This window comes from Dryobates pubescens, chromosome 21 (assembly GCF_014839835.1).
Source record: "Dryobates pubescens isolate bDryPub1 chromosome 21, bDryPub1.pri, whole genome shotgun sequence".
Classification (NCBI taxonomy): Eukaryota; Metazoa; Chordata; class Aves; order Piciformes; family Picidae; genus Dryobates; species Dryobates pubescens.
In genome coordinates, this window is record NC_071632.1 from 15170736 (window position 1) to 15185725 (window position 14990).

Here is a 14990-nt window from a genome sequence, read left to right on the forward strand (position 1 = left end):
AGCAGAACTCCATTATGCAGATGATAATATCACAGTATCACCAAGGTTGGAAGAGACCTCAAGGATCATCGAATCCAACCTGTCTCCACAGACCTCATGACTAGACCATGGCACCAAGTGCCACGTCCAATCCCCTCTTGAACACCTCCAGGGATGGGGACTCCACCAGCTCCCTGGGCAGCACATTCCAATGAGGAACAACTCACTCAGTGAAGAACTTTCTCCTCACCTCGAGTCTAAATCTCCCCTGACACAGCTTGAGACTGTGTCCCCTTGTTCTGGTGCTGGTTGCCTGGGAGAAGAGACCAATCTGTTCCTGGCTACAACCACCTTTCAGGTAGTTGTAGAGGGCAATGAGGTCACCCCTGAGCCTCCTCTTCTCTAATGTCAAAAGGCTCATAAGAACTTTCATCTATGCCCTAAATATTCTAAGTCTAGCCACCAATAAATTGTTATTTGGACAGTATAGTTAAACTAATTTCTATTTATTTATTCAAATGCAAATACAAAAATTCATTGCCATTAAAAAAAAAATAAATAAATCTGTAATTAAAGTATTTCAAAAAGAATTGTTTCACAATACAGCTCCTCACAGACTACACCAGTAATTGAGACCAGGCCTGAAGGGTCTATCATATTTCTCAAAGCAACACAGCTGCCAAAAATAAGTTTCCAAAATACTTCATACAATTCTCTTCACCAAAATCTCACGTAGGGAAGAAGATCCAGAATGAACAGAAGACATTTCCTGTCCCTTGGCAGTATAGGAGCTTTCACAGCAAATGTTAAATGGTAACACTGTGAAGTGTTTTACAAGTGTTAATTCACATACATGAGATGCTAGTGATACATGGAATTCATGGCTGCTCACATTCATATACTTAGGAATACTAACTGCCCCCAGAAGATTCAGCTCAGAACAGACCAAAACTTTAAGGTTTGGTATTTCTGACTAAATACTCTGCCTTTCAGTCTCCCTCCAGTTGCTTTGCTTTGACTGTCATGTATTTATTGCCTGATAGCTTTCAGACTTTGGCAAAGCCTTCAAACTGAGCTTGCAGATCCACATGCCAGAAATGCCAAGAGTAAAATATTCCTCTCTAATTTCCATGAATGCCAGGACGGAAGTCTCAGTTCCCTGCACATGCAGTGAATCATTGACATTTTTTTGAAGAGTACTACAAAAGGTAGATATATTAGTAACTTAGTAAATGTCTCTGGAAGTCAATCAATTGCAAAGTGAAACATACTCCAAGAGCCTACCTGCCAGACTTGAGCCTCAGTAATTACTGTGCAATACAGCTTTCCATGTTGCACCAGCTTCTTGCAGCATCCTTACAACACCAGCACGACATTCATTTCATGCACCAAAATCAGTAACATTCAGCTCACAATTGACCCAACAATGATACAACTCTGCTCCCTCCAGACAGCCTGGGAGAGTTCATCATTAGTAACCTGTGCAAGCTCTAACACTGGCCCAATGTGTTAGCTTTCAATAATTCTAATGCAAAAACAACAACAACAAAAAAAGCCAACCACACTTCACAATATTTTGGCTTAAAGAGCAAAGTAGCTACAGGCTTTATGACCTACCACTGCTTAAACACAGACATCTGCTTGGATTAACCTCAGCAGTTCAGTAAACACACCGTATGACTAGATATTTCATGACTGTGCCAAAACTCATGTTTGTCAGAGGTCAAACAGAGGATCAGATTAACCTCAAGGTTTTTGAAATAGGAGTAAGAATTATTTGGGAAAACCTTAAAGTCTGCTTGTAGTTTATCCAAGAACAGCTTTTCTTCAAAAAAATAAACTGGGTACTGATACACCACTCCACAGCTCACACTACCCAGATTTCCTGCAAGACTGACTGTGTATTTTGGATCCATATTAAGGCAAGAAAGAGATGAGTATGATCTTTATTTTTAAGGAGCATTCTAGCAAAAAAAAAAAAAAAAGAAAGAACTAAAAACCCCAAACCCATTAATTTTAATTTTTACTTTTTTTTTTCGGGGGGGGGGGGGGGGGGGGGGAAGGTGTGGAAATCAAGAAGATAAAGTAACCAAGTACTTACAAACGCAGTTTTGCTCTTTTAATAGTCAGCTTTTTATATATTTCTTGGCCTCCACAATGTTATGGCTACCATCACTCCTCTTCCAAAACATGCATCGGCATGAACAGGCTCTGCTATTTTCCTGTTGAATCCCGATGAACAGAGGCCAGATTAGGGAGAAGTCGTACTCCAGTCATCACACAGAGATGCCATTCACAGCAGTTTCTGCAATATCATAAGAATTATTTTTCCAGGCATCCTTTGTACTGCAACCAGTCTTAAGGGAGAGCCATAGTTAATAGACCAGCAAGATGAAAAAGAAGAGACATCTTAGGCAGCTTCTTTCAGACTCCAACACACATCACTAGGAGCCACATCCACTCAACATACATTCAAAATGACAGCCAAAGATGATTTCCAAATAAAAGCTTAGCATGTGCTGTGCTCCAGAATCTAAGCATCAACTCGATTTAAGTCCTTATGAAAAAAAACACACCTTGTACTGGACTGGTTTAGCATCAAATTGGATCTACCTGTCACATTGCTTTTAATTACAAACCATTAATTTTTGACCTTAAGGAAGATGGGTCATTCCACTTTATGAATTAAGTCACTATTTTTGACACAATATAGGCAGGTAACTATTCACATAAGGACAGGCTGGGCCTACAGGAACCTACCCGGTGACACCTGGCAAGAACACATTCAAAGTCCTGCACCTGGGACACAAACGCCCTGACACAGGCTGGGGAACAGGTCTGCCTACAAGGAACTGGGAGGTCTCCCTAAGCATGAGCCAGCAGCATGCCCTTATAGCAACAGCTGACAGCATCCAGACTATCAACAGGAGGACCTCCAGCTGACCGAGAGATGCAATTACACCTCCCCATGCAGCACTCACAAGACCAAAAGCAGAGCAGTGTACCCAGTCTGGGATGTGCCAGTGCAAGGAAGACATCTGTAAACTGGAGTGAGTTCAGTGGAAGACCATTTCGATGGTCACAGGCTGGAACACTTGCCCTGTGTCATGGTTCGGGAGACCAGTTCCAGCAACTGTCCCTTTCTTAAAGGCACAGCCTAAAATGGTCACACCCTGTGAGGAGAAGATGCTGAAGGTGCTGGGCTGTTATCAACATGTTATCAAGAAAACAGAGCCAGACTATTTAGTGAGGTAGAAGGTGCAAGAATAAAAGAGTTAAACCAGACTAATTTAAATCCAGTCCCAGCAACCCTCATTCACAGAAAGACTGTGGACGACAGCCTGTCCTCCTGCATAAGATCACCGTTCCCACTTATTTTAATGAGATGACACACTAAGATCTATTTTTAATTAGCCTTCTAAATGCATTTTTCAAAGCTTTGAGAGCCAACAGTTTAGTCATTTCAGCACAGCTATACAAATCCCTGTCATACCAGCTAAAACAGACCCTCCCAGAATTAATACAAAATTTTGATCAACATGTTACAGATAAATAAGCTTGAAGTAACATTCATTATATTTCACAGACAAAAAAGGCCACATAGATTAGTTGCATGAACTGTCAAAGACCTAAGAAACTACAAGTGTGTAAAGTCTGAAAAGCATGAAGTATTTAAGGGGGGGGGGAGGAAATAAGAAAAGAAAATCTTTAGGTCTTTAGGTTCTCACCCCTCACTATTTTACCACTATCAAATGACTCACTTGTATACTCATTTTCATTTCAGTTTTTGGACTTTACCCAGAAACCTTTCTCCTGACAATCCTCCTCTCCAAGGAGTGAGAGTATTTTACAAGGGCTCTCATTTAAGGACACAGTTTTAATGGAAAAAGCAATTACAAGTTTGGAAAGGAAAAAGTTTCACAAGAGGCAGGATCTTGTGTGAACAAACAACAGAAAAGAACACCGGTTTTAGTCACAACCAGCAGTACTACATTGCACCAAGGAAAGTAACATAATAGCCCAGTCTGATTAGAGAAAGCAAGTACACTTAGATTAGAAACATGAGCTTACCAAAATCCTTGTGCTCAGTACTGAGTAAATAGGTGCTACAGACAGTTTTATGCTGCTGCAGCGCTCTCATTCTACTCCTCCCAGCAGCAAAAAAGCTACTGGTTTCCCAAAGCACAGTTCTATGCATGGAATTTTCTTACCTATCCCTCTAACAAATGCTGCAACGTGGGGCTGCTCAGCTGGATGTTACTTGAAGCCATCTGGCAAATAAATACATGTCATGCTATTCACGGAGTCCTAAAAATACCTTCTGCCTTTTTGTTGCCAATAAATGCTTCCTTCCAATCGAAGCACAGAGATTTTCTTTCCATTAGCAAAACCAGCTCCCAGGAAAGCCACAATTTCCACGTAGTGTCTCCAAAGATGCATGCATGTTGTGATACAGCCCGCCCTTCCTACTTTACGTATAGCTTAGAAAACAGCACGATTAAAAAACCCACACTGACAACTTCTCATTCAATACAGCCCCCTCACATGAAAGATCCGTTTATCTATTGATTTAACAGCCCTCCAGCACTATACACCACATGCAAAACGTAAGAGAGCTTACAAGGTCAGCTACGCAAGAGTAAGCCGCTTAATACCTTTGCCTAAATGTTGAAAATCTACTTAACTGTTCCTTGCATTTTGTGCCTGCAGAGCTTACCAAAATAACAGCAGAAATACAGATGGGTGCACAATAAGGAGGTAAGGCACACTTCTGCACCACCAGCTGAACAGCCGAACGCTCACCTTTTTCCAGAAGAGTCGGCACTGAAGCGGCAGCGCAAGGTTACCCAGTGAGAACACAGTTACTGCAGTAGCAGTCAAATCCAGTTGGTGTCTTCATTCTCAGTGAACAATAACGTGCTGAGCCTGAAACTTAACACTTTGCTGCTGAGAACTGCTTGCAAGCCCTCACTGGGAATGGGGAACAAACACAAGGTTCTCTATGACAACGGGCTAATTTGGTGGGTGTTAGGAGATCAACGCTGCAAGGTTATTTCCCATTTGACTGCACAGATTGCTCCAGCAGCACTGATTTAGTTTTCTATGGCTGGGGTTGTTGGGGGGGTCGGGGGGGAGGAAGGTTTGTTTTATTGTTTGCAGTGGTGGGGTTTTTTCCATTGTTTGGGGGGGGTTCTGGTTTGTGGGTTTTTTTGATTGGTTGGTTGGTTTTATTTGTTTGCCTTTTTTGGGGGGGAGAGGGGAAGAGAGGGTATTTTGGGGCTGTTTTGGTAGGTTTTTTTGGGAGGGTGGGGTGTTGTTTTTTTCCTCTGAGCTGATACATAATCCTTATGGATCCATGGATCTGGCAGCACAAACAAGACTGGTCATTTTACTGCCACTCAATAGAGAAGCATATTCAATCAGTGTATTTCTACATCATCATGTCAATACAGACCACAGCAATACTAGGGAAAACAATCATTAAGTTGCATACAGATTTCAGTTGTAAAATTTCCTCTGCTTCTCGTTTTTCCACTCACTAGTAATTTCACAGAATTTCCACAACTTGACTGACATTTTGTAGATTTGCTTTCTGTTCATCATAAGAAATATTAATGAAAGGTGCTTTATCTTTTTTACAGTGTTTTAAAAGCAAAATGAAAACACATTTTCCAGGGGGAAAAAAAAATCATTTCACCTCACAGCATATTTGAGACCTCAGTGTCCCCCTTTTGAGGGGGACAGTGAAAACTGAGGATGACCAGCCACAATGTTAAACCTGTGACTACTGACTATGGGCACTGCATTTTGCACAAGTTTTTTCTGCAAATCCCCATTCTGCAGTAGTCTCCAAGCAGACATCAACCACCCATTTGTGCAGAGCTCAGTAATGAAATCAACAGCTGTGTACAATAAAATACAAAAGACATTTGCAAACTCAGACTAGGAACTTCGAAAGACTATACCTGAAGATGTATACAATGCAACACTCCTGCAATTAAGTTATTACTAGCACTGCAGAATTGGAAACTGGCTTAATGAGAACGAGCAACCTGGTCTAGTGGGAGGTGTCCCTGCCCATGGCAGGGGGCATTGGAACAATATAATCTTTAAGGCCTCTTCCTACCCAAATCACTAAAACACTGTAAGCAGGTGCTGAATTCAATGTCCATTTGCACTTCTCATGTCCAGAAACAAAGGTCATTTGGAGTTTTTCACTCCAAAGCTTTAGCACAGTCCACAGTATCCATGCCATTTGGATCAGAGAAATGTGGGACTTGGGTTTTTCCCAATTAAGAAATTCAGGAACACACAAAACAATGACATTTTCTTGCTTGTGGAGCCACCCTCTTAGTTTCTCACTAATGTCTCCAGTCATTAAAATGTGAGAGGAATCCTAAGACTACAAACTACTGCTTGCTTTCTCTTGAACTGTGTAGTTATCAGATTGACCTGTGGGACATTCTGGTTGAACTGTTTGCTCTGCTGCAGGTTTTGATGAGATCCTTAGCAACTCAGTGTTATAGCCCTCACTTGTAAAATCTGACTGATACATTCAGGCAGATACATCAAAGGTTCTGAGGCCACAATAAGTGGAGATAACACAAATACCCAGCACAGCTCTGGGTTAGAATAGCAGTAACTCATACCTGCTGCTCCCTCAGCAGACCTATTTCTAAATGACATCAGTAAACTCGTGTGCACGAAGCATTCTCTCTTTTTCCCTTCCTTAACAGAACGCTGTAATGATGACAGAGGTACCACTGCTGGTACAGCCACACCTGGAGTCACTGAAAACACATTCTCTCACACATCTAACTTACGAATTTAAGCTTATCTTGACAAATATTGTATTTGACAACAGAGTAGGTTGCTTCTCAAATAAGTAAGCAAACAGATCTTCTATTAGCATGCCTCTGAAAAAAATGACAAGTCACTAGCATAAAGAGATTTTAAACTGGAAGGGGAGCAAAATTCTGCAAGTTATGCCAAAAGTTAATTCTGTCTTTCATTCCATTCTCCACAATCTTACAGACTCAGTCTCTCCTTCTCCAAAGAAACTCCTCTGAGGAAAGAGTTGTGGACCGCTCCTTTTCCATCTCTTTTCTTCCACTTATCTATTGCCAATGTTTCTAATGGGAAAACATCCTCAGGATTTTGATGTTGAAATCACAGATGTTGCAACGAATAAACAGCAGATCAAAAATACATTTTCACTAGGAGGCATGCTTTCCAACACATCTCTAGCACAGAAGGTTAGTGTGCAATCCAAAACCCAGCCTTCTCTTCCTTCACAGGTGATGAGTCTCAGTGTCTGCTAACAAGAGATAAGAGATTCATACTAACAGGCAAAATTAAAGTATTCCAGGAAAATAAAAGCTAAAGAAAGCACTTCCACAAAGAAAATTCACTAACAAGTATGGGAGGTATCAACAGATACAATGACATCATTTGTTCCTTATGTTACACTTCAGGAATTATCAAAACAGTCAAAATGCCTAGAAAGACTGGTTCACAAAGCGCTGTGTATCAAGAGAGGATAGTTTTGTGCTTCCTGGTAAATGATCTGGTTTAATTAAGGCCACCTCCAAGGTTTAAAGCATCTAATTTAATCCTTGTCTGCACAAGAAAAACTGTCATTCAGCCAAGCAATACTTGGACAGGTTTAGATAAACTAAAAAGACCACCTCTATGAACATGTACCCAACATTAAAGTATTTGCTTAAATCAGTTTGGCACATAGCAATCATTTCCTGAGGTACATTCTTTTGGGCATGCCTCTATGAGTCTATTAGTTTAACCTGTCAGTTTACAATTCAGCTTCTTCAACGGTGCAGTGTCTCATAGCTGAAGTCTTGGGAATAGCAAAAAGTTACTGCAGGTAAGCAGCTACCTCCCATCAGCCACTCTGCAATGTTTCTCCAATTTCCTTCCCTCTGGCACAGCAAGAGAAATCATTTTTGTCAGGGTAGCTCACTCCACGGCAACAGGGAGTTAAGAGCATCGACAAGAACAGTCTCTGTAGCACAGCTGACAGATTATAACTTGTCAGTCACAGCAAACCTTCAATCTATGAAAGGTAGAACTTGCAATGCCACTACTGCCACGAGAGAGAAAACCATAACAGCTCACCTGCTCCAAACTGAACTGAGAGTCAGCAAAGGCATCAACGTACCTGCCTGTGAGCAGTAGAGGGTAATAGGATCTGGATCCCTTCCAAGCCTGTGTACCTATTCCTGGCTAATAGAACAAAGCATATAGGAGGCAGGATGAAGCCTTGAGGTGCCTTGTCATTAGGAGGTTCTAACTAGTGTAGTGGAAAAGTTGATTCATCCCCAAGCACTGCATTCCAGTTTCAAATATGCAAAGTATCTGGCAGCCAAACCTTAGACTGCACAAGAAAGGGCTGAGACACAGCACATCGCTCTTACAGGTACATCAATCCATACTCAGTATTTCAGTAACACCATCAGTCATTTAATCTACAAACTTCATGTATTTCCACTTATCAGGGAAAGAGTTTGGATGTTTACATAACAAAATATCTGAAATGGAGTATACTTGAAGTCAACTTTTCACTGAACCAATATCATCAGCTTCCTCACCCACCTCCCCCTTTTTTTGTGTGTGTTGCAGTCTACAGTTTTTAGAGTTTCCAAATGAAGTACTTACACTAATTATTACACAATGCTGACTCACACAAGAAACATGCTAGAGCACAGCTGAAGGATTTGGTAGATACTACTAGCTCTTACACAAAATAAGCTGAACAAATGCATTTACTCACAATGCTGAACACTGGTTTAACAGCAGAGGCCTTAGTACTGACAGTACTTTATACATTAACACAGTAGCTGCAACAGCAGATGCATTCATCTCCATAAGCCACTATATGTTTTGAAAGGAAACTTTAGATAAGAATCAACAATTTATCTACCTCCCACACTCTAACAGGGATTGAAACATACTTCACCTTTGTAATACATTTTGACAGTTAGCAAACCAAATTAAGTTCTGAAATACACTAATATGCTTTTACTCTTCAACAGCAAGCAACATAGTGGCATTCTAGCACCTCTCCAAAGGGCAAGGCACTGAAGAAAATTACTTGATACTAGGGATACCTGTAACTGTAGCATTGCCTCACCAAACAGATGGAACTGCTTAGGAAGCCAATAAACTGAACTGCCGCAGAAAGAAATTACTGTGCTTTTTTTCAGAAAGCTACTTTTCTCTCCAGGGGTAGCTGGAAGTCTCCCCTTACTTCTCTGCTTCGGTAATCAACACACAGCTGCCACACTGCACAGCTCAGCCTGCCAGCTGCTCAGACCACCACCTTTTCACAGTACTTCCCAAGGTAATCTAACTAAAGTTAAGAATGACCCTCTGTTATTTACAGCCCTACAATGCTCTATCCTTTCATGCCAGAAGATATGAAATCCCTGCTTTTACTAAGCTCAGCTTCCATTTGACCAACAGTTTGCTTCACTCCACACATATGCCCTATAACCACCAGTGAACCACCTCCTACAAGGAAGAGTGGCTTATAGAGACAAATTGTCAAAATACTAATAATTTCTCTTTATTTCCCTTGCCATGCTGTTTCAGCACTTCCTCCCAAAAAGCTTGAATCACACCCACTGGTACTTTACATCGCTATAAAAATGACAAACAGATTCACCCATTCTCATAAACTGTCACACAGCAGCTTATCAGGAAACTCTTTCCAGTTTTACCCTTATGCATAATGGAGTATTGACTTGCATCCTCCGAGACAAAGTGATTAGATAAGCAGTAGACAGGCAACAGGCCCTGAAACCTGCAGTCAGAATCTCTTAAACCAGAACACATGTCATTTAGTCTGCTGGCTGCTTCATCTTAGGCTGAGTTGAAGGCTCATTAGAGCTGCAGCATTATTTCTTTCCTTCCCTGCTGCAGAAGAGCTCCTAAAACTCTGCAGGAGCTTATCTTACCCAGAGATGAGGAGAAGCTTATGCAGAAGGCATGCAGTTCTTCAGAGACAGTTATACTGGGGGAGGCCAATTGCCTGTTAATCAAAAGCCTCTTATCTGGAACCACCTGGACCTTTATGCTCTTCTAAAATGAGGTCTAGGAATCCCAGCTGGACTGCTTCACACATGCAGAGGTTCCATACAGGGTACAGGAACATACTGTCAGGGAGAGGTTGGTACCATCCTTTCCTGGGCACAGCCTGCACTTGGATCAGCTTAAGCCAATCATAGATGTCTGGAAGCAGTTTCCCATTAAAATGAGATTCATTGGAGGGGAGGGGTGTGAAGAAAAAAGGAAAAAGGGCAGATGCTACATCACATAGTATTCAAGCCTATTTACTGTCAATTACAGACCACTCTTTCTCAGTAAGGGCGGAAGGGATCAAATCCCTGCATAATGGCAGGGTGCTGATTATCCTGTCCACTTGCATAATTACTGTACCGGCATTAAGAGACTTCGCCATTCTTTCAAATAGAAAGCAACACTCCAAATACACTGAACCAAACAGACAAAGCAGTTTGTTCACAGTGCAGCAACAAAGTCAGGTCATGACATTTTTATTTTCTTCTCTGCACTTCCTATTTGGTTATGTAATAAAAGTTCTGTAAGGTTGACTGCAGCTGCCCTGCAACTGATATTATCAGGACAGTTCGGCAGAGGTGCTATACTGGTCAGCATTAGTGTTTTAATTAGTTTCATCAGGAATGGTAAGGCTGACACCTATGAAGAAACAAATGAAGGCAAAGCAGCTATCTGGAAAGGTAAATTCCATTGCCACACTACAATAGAGTCTGACCTGCTAAACTTCCAGCAGCAGAGAGCTTTTGGTTGCTTTCTCAGCTTGGTCTGTTTTCATGCAAACATGGGACCAAAGAGCCTCTCTTTTGCCTTGCAAGTAACTTGGAGACAGTTAATTTGCTATCGGTATCTTCTGTCGTGGCTTATAATCTTACACACACCCCACCCCCCCAAGAAAAATACCACATGGCAGTGGGGAGTGACTAAAAGGGCTGGAGACCAGCCACGTAGAATAACACATATTTGCTGAAAGGAGAAGGGGAGCCTCAATGCTGCAAAGTATATACTGAAAGCCACTGGAACACAAAAGCAGAAACGGTTTAAAAGTAAGTTTCCCAATCATAAGGATAAGAAAGCTTTAATATGCCACCAGGTCACAGAGCCCTCCAAAAAAGCAACGCCTGCCCTCGCCCTGCACATGAATCAATGAAAGCTAACAGGTACCGATCCCCACGCTTGGGGCTGACAGCTGCAGAGTTTAGGTTTACCTGCAAGCAGGGTGATGCTGCTCCTTTGCTTGCATCTAAAGACTGAAAAACCCAGTAATTACTTTGCTTTCCATTCTGGGCAGCCACTCATCGGTCCCACGGTCTCTCTCCGGAGCAGCGCTACTGGTCAGGTCAAACTAGTAGTCATCACCATGCTCACCCCACCGATCTCAGCCTCTCCGCTATAAGCTCCCACCGTTCATCATAGCTAGAAAGGAGGAAGCCCCGAGTCTGAGCCCGGCCTCTGGAAAATGAGAATCCCTGCCCCCGGCACAGGCTCCGCCGCGTCCCTCAGGGCAGGCGAGAAAACGACCGGGGCTGGCCTGATACCACCGTCACCGGCCCCGACCCTCACCCTGAGGGGCTGCCCCTCACACCGCCACCGGTTGCCCGCCGGAGCCGCTTCCTTTCGCACCAACCAACCCCCTACCTCACCGTCCCTGTGCCGCCATCCCCGCACTCACCGCGGTGGCGGCATTGCCCCTCCGCGCGCCCCGCGCCCTCAGCGGCGGCGGCGCGCACCGCTCGCGCGCGGCGGAGGTGCCACGTGACCACTCCCGCCTCCTCCCGCCGTTACGTGTGGCGGCTGGGGCGCGGCCGCCATGACAGGCGGGGTACGGTCGGTCTGGGAAGATGGCGAGACCGCCGGGTGACGCTGCGGGGCTCCTACCTGGACCGTTCTTGCATTGCCATGACGCTGCTGGACCGGTCAGGGCTGGAGGGCTGTAGATTTGCGGCCCTCAAGTAGCCGCTGCCTCCAGAGTCGCTGTGTATCTACCTATCCCTCCAGGCTGGCACGCTCCCTTGCAGCTTTCTCTGAATTCTAAAGTTCCGATCCCCCAAGGAAGTGTCTGCTTTGGCCTTCACCGTCTTAATTGGCCCGCGGAAATACTTCTCTAGGGGTTTTGAGGAGAAAAGAGATGTCTGTCAGGCCGATGGGGAATTTGTGGCCCAACTATCAATATTTTCCTCACTTCACAGTGGAGTAGCAGACTGGAATATGGGAGAGCTGGCTTCTTCAGATGAAAGGACGCAGATTAATCAAATCAGCCAGAACTGCCCTGAAATAATCCGTGCTTGGCAGTTAGCATGCATCTGTAGCAACAAGACTTCACATCCTAACAGGTGGAGAGGCATGTTGAATCCTCAGATCTTATATCCGGAGTAACTGGACAAAAGGTTGGTGAGGTAGCTTCACCACTGATCCAGCTCTGGGCAGCACCTAACTTGGCAGGTGTCATTTCAGGAAACAGGATGGAAAGCATATTGTTTTGTAAACCCTGGTGAGGTTTAGGAACTAAGTATCAGATTTGCTCAGCATACTCTGGGAGCTTTTTGGTGAATGAAGATACAGACCTTGCACTGCTGAGTGACACTTTGAAGATGGCAGATTTTCTTTCGGTAAAGTGGTAATTGAACAGGGTTGACACACCTAAGACACTTCTTTGGTAGTTACTGTCCCTCCTGTCCAGAGATTATGGCAAGGTGCTTTACAATAACACAAACAGAATACAGAATTTGTCAAACAGCTGTAGCTACAGCATTGAAGTACAGAGGGCAAAAAAAGTCAGTATATAATCAGAGGAAATGGCACTCTGTGGAGGGATTAGTAGGCAGATGACAAGGAGTAGCAGGGATCAAGATAAAAGTAATGTGTGCAGTTAAATGAGATAGCCACACAGTCAGCATCCCCATCAGCCAGCTTTTCATAAGTCCTGTTTCATAATGGCTAATATGCAGCTTTGATCTCTCTCATAACAATTTAGCCTGAGGACTGGAGGTGTGTGTTAAGCTCTTCTAGGTAAAAGCAAACTCAGCACATAATGCTATCTGCTTTCTGCAGAACCATTATCCTTGAAGTCCTTCTAATGTGGACAGTTCTTGTCTACCTTGTAATTCAGGTATTTAATCTACACAAAAAGCTATTTTAGTTCTTATAAAAAAGAGTTTCCCTGGTGGTTAAATTTTCATTTTGTTAACAGAATTCATAAACTGCTACTTTTTTAGCATCACTTATTAAAAGGTCTTTGAGACATGTGTTTCATTTCTCAAAATCCCTGATAATGATAATCTGCCCAGCCCAATTGCTTAATATACTCTATGAGAAATCATTAGTGTTAGCTAATTGACCCACTTCCTCTGTGCTCACAGCAAGTGACAAGAACTCATACAAAAGCAAGAAGTCATAACCCAAAGTAATCTGTGAATATGGGTTGTAGTCAGCAGGTGGGATCCATATTACTCAGGTACTGAAATTTCACTTATTAAATGTTTGTCATTGACACATCTCGGACACAGAAAATACAGGAGAATGGGACAATGAGCTACAAAAGTTATTCTTCACTTTTTTGTCCCATTTCTTAGATTGGCTCTTCTACTTGGTGAAAAAGGAAGCTACTATCCCCAAACCCAAACAGAATTAATGTGTATTATTTTTCTAAACCTAAACTGTTCAGGACAAATTTCTCCAGCTATCGTGTAAAGCTTGTTGACCAGCTCTGAGAGAGAAAACTGGAGGAAACTGCAACTGTTCTTTCAGTAACTGGGAGAACTTGCATTTGTTTCAGTGGTTTCCTTTCGTAAAAATTTACTTGCAAGCTGTCCATGATTGAAGTCAGTCTGCACATCCCTCAGTAGAGTTATGTAGTTATGGGTTTGAATGGAGTAAACAAGTCCTTGTAAGAGTTGGATAGTTTATTTGGAGTATTTGAGGAAGCAGGCCCTTCAGCTTCTTCCTCTGGAACTTTTCCTTCTTAGTGTTACTTTGGCTGCATGTCACTTGATGTGGGTTTTTTGCCCAATTTCTGAGAACAAAAGACCTTTGAATGACAACTCAGAATGTGTGCATGGATTTATCTGATCTGCTTTCTCAAATATTTTTGCCACTTTGGGCCATATTTATCAAGTTTGACCATTGGCAGAGATCTCAAAGAGGTTATATTCTAAATAGCTTTGCAAAAATAGATCTATGAGTAGAAGACAAAACCTGCTATCCACTAATGAGGAAAAGCATGTAGAACAAGTTCATCCCATACCCCATTTCCACTCAGGAATAAAAATCCATGGAGCAGTTGTGGCTAGAAGATAACTTCAGTTCTGTGCTTTGTAGTAGGTGAAAAGACAAAAAGGATGTTAGGTACATTAGGATAGGAATAAAGAATAAGATGGGACACTGTCATAAAATCCCAAGTGCTTGTTCATTTTGAATATTGTGTGGAATTCTACTTAAAGCAATAAGAAAGATACAGGGAAAAGCAGTAAACTGATCAGAGGCATGGAATGTTTCCTTAAGGAAAGGCAAAAAAAGGCACTCTAATACATGCCAGTGGTTTAACTTGGAAAAGGACTGTTTAGGAATGTGATAATAGCATTTAAAGATACCGTCATAGAGAAAGTGAATTCTGTGTTTCTTGTACCACAAGATTTAGGTGTCCTGATGAAATTTCCAGACAGTAAATTCAAAAGAAAATGTATTTTCTCTTGAGTTACAATTGTATATTGCTGCAAGTGTATTATAGAGGCCAGAAGCTTAAATGTGCTCATGAGTGGATTAGAAATGGAAATGAAAAAAGAACTCCACAGAGACCTCTTAAACATAATGCTAATGCAGCTGCTCGCTCAGGAAACCTCTGAGTAAAAGGATGGACTCAGCCAGCAGATTAAGACACCTAAATTTGGCTTTCAGTGTGTAGGTGTCTCCATGTGAACCAG

General features: G+C 42.5%; 1 protein-coding gene across 5 annotated transcripts in view; it reads right to left on the bottom strand.

Annotated features, from left to right (window-relative positions):
• Window positions 1–11838, bottom strand: part of GALNT11 (polypeptide N-acetylgalactosaminyltransferase 11) — a 43795-nt gene extending 31957 nt beyond the window's left edge. The window contains exons 1-3 of one of the 5 annotated variants that reach the window (XM_054171357.1): window positions 11744–11786; window positions 4783–4950; window positions 2081–2284 (exon numbers count right to left, since the gene is read on the bottom strand). The gene's annotated coding sequence lies outside the window, so the exon portion shown is untranslated. The other 4 variants (XM_054171360.1, XM_054171359.1, XM_054171358.1 and 1 more) reach the window with 4 other exon arrangements.
• Between the last annotated feature and the right edge of the window lie 3152 nt (window positions 11839–14990).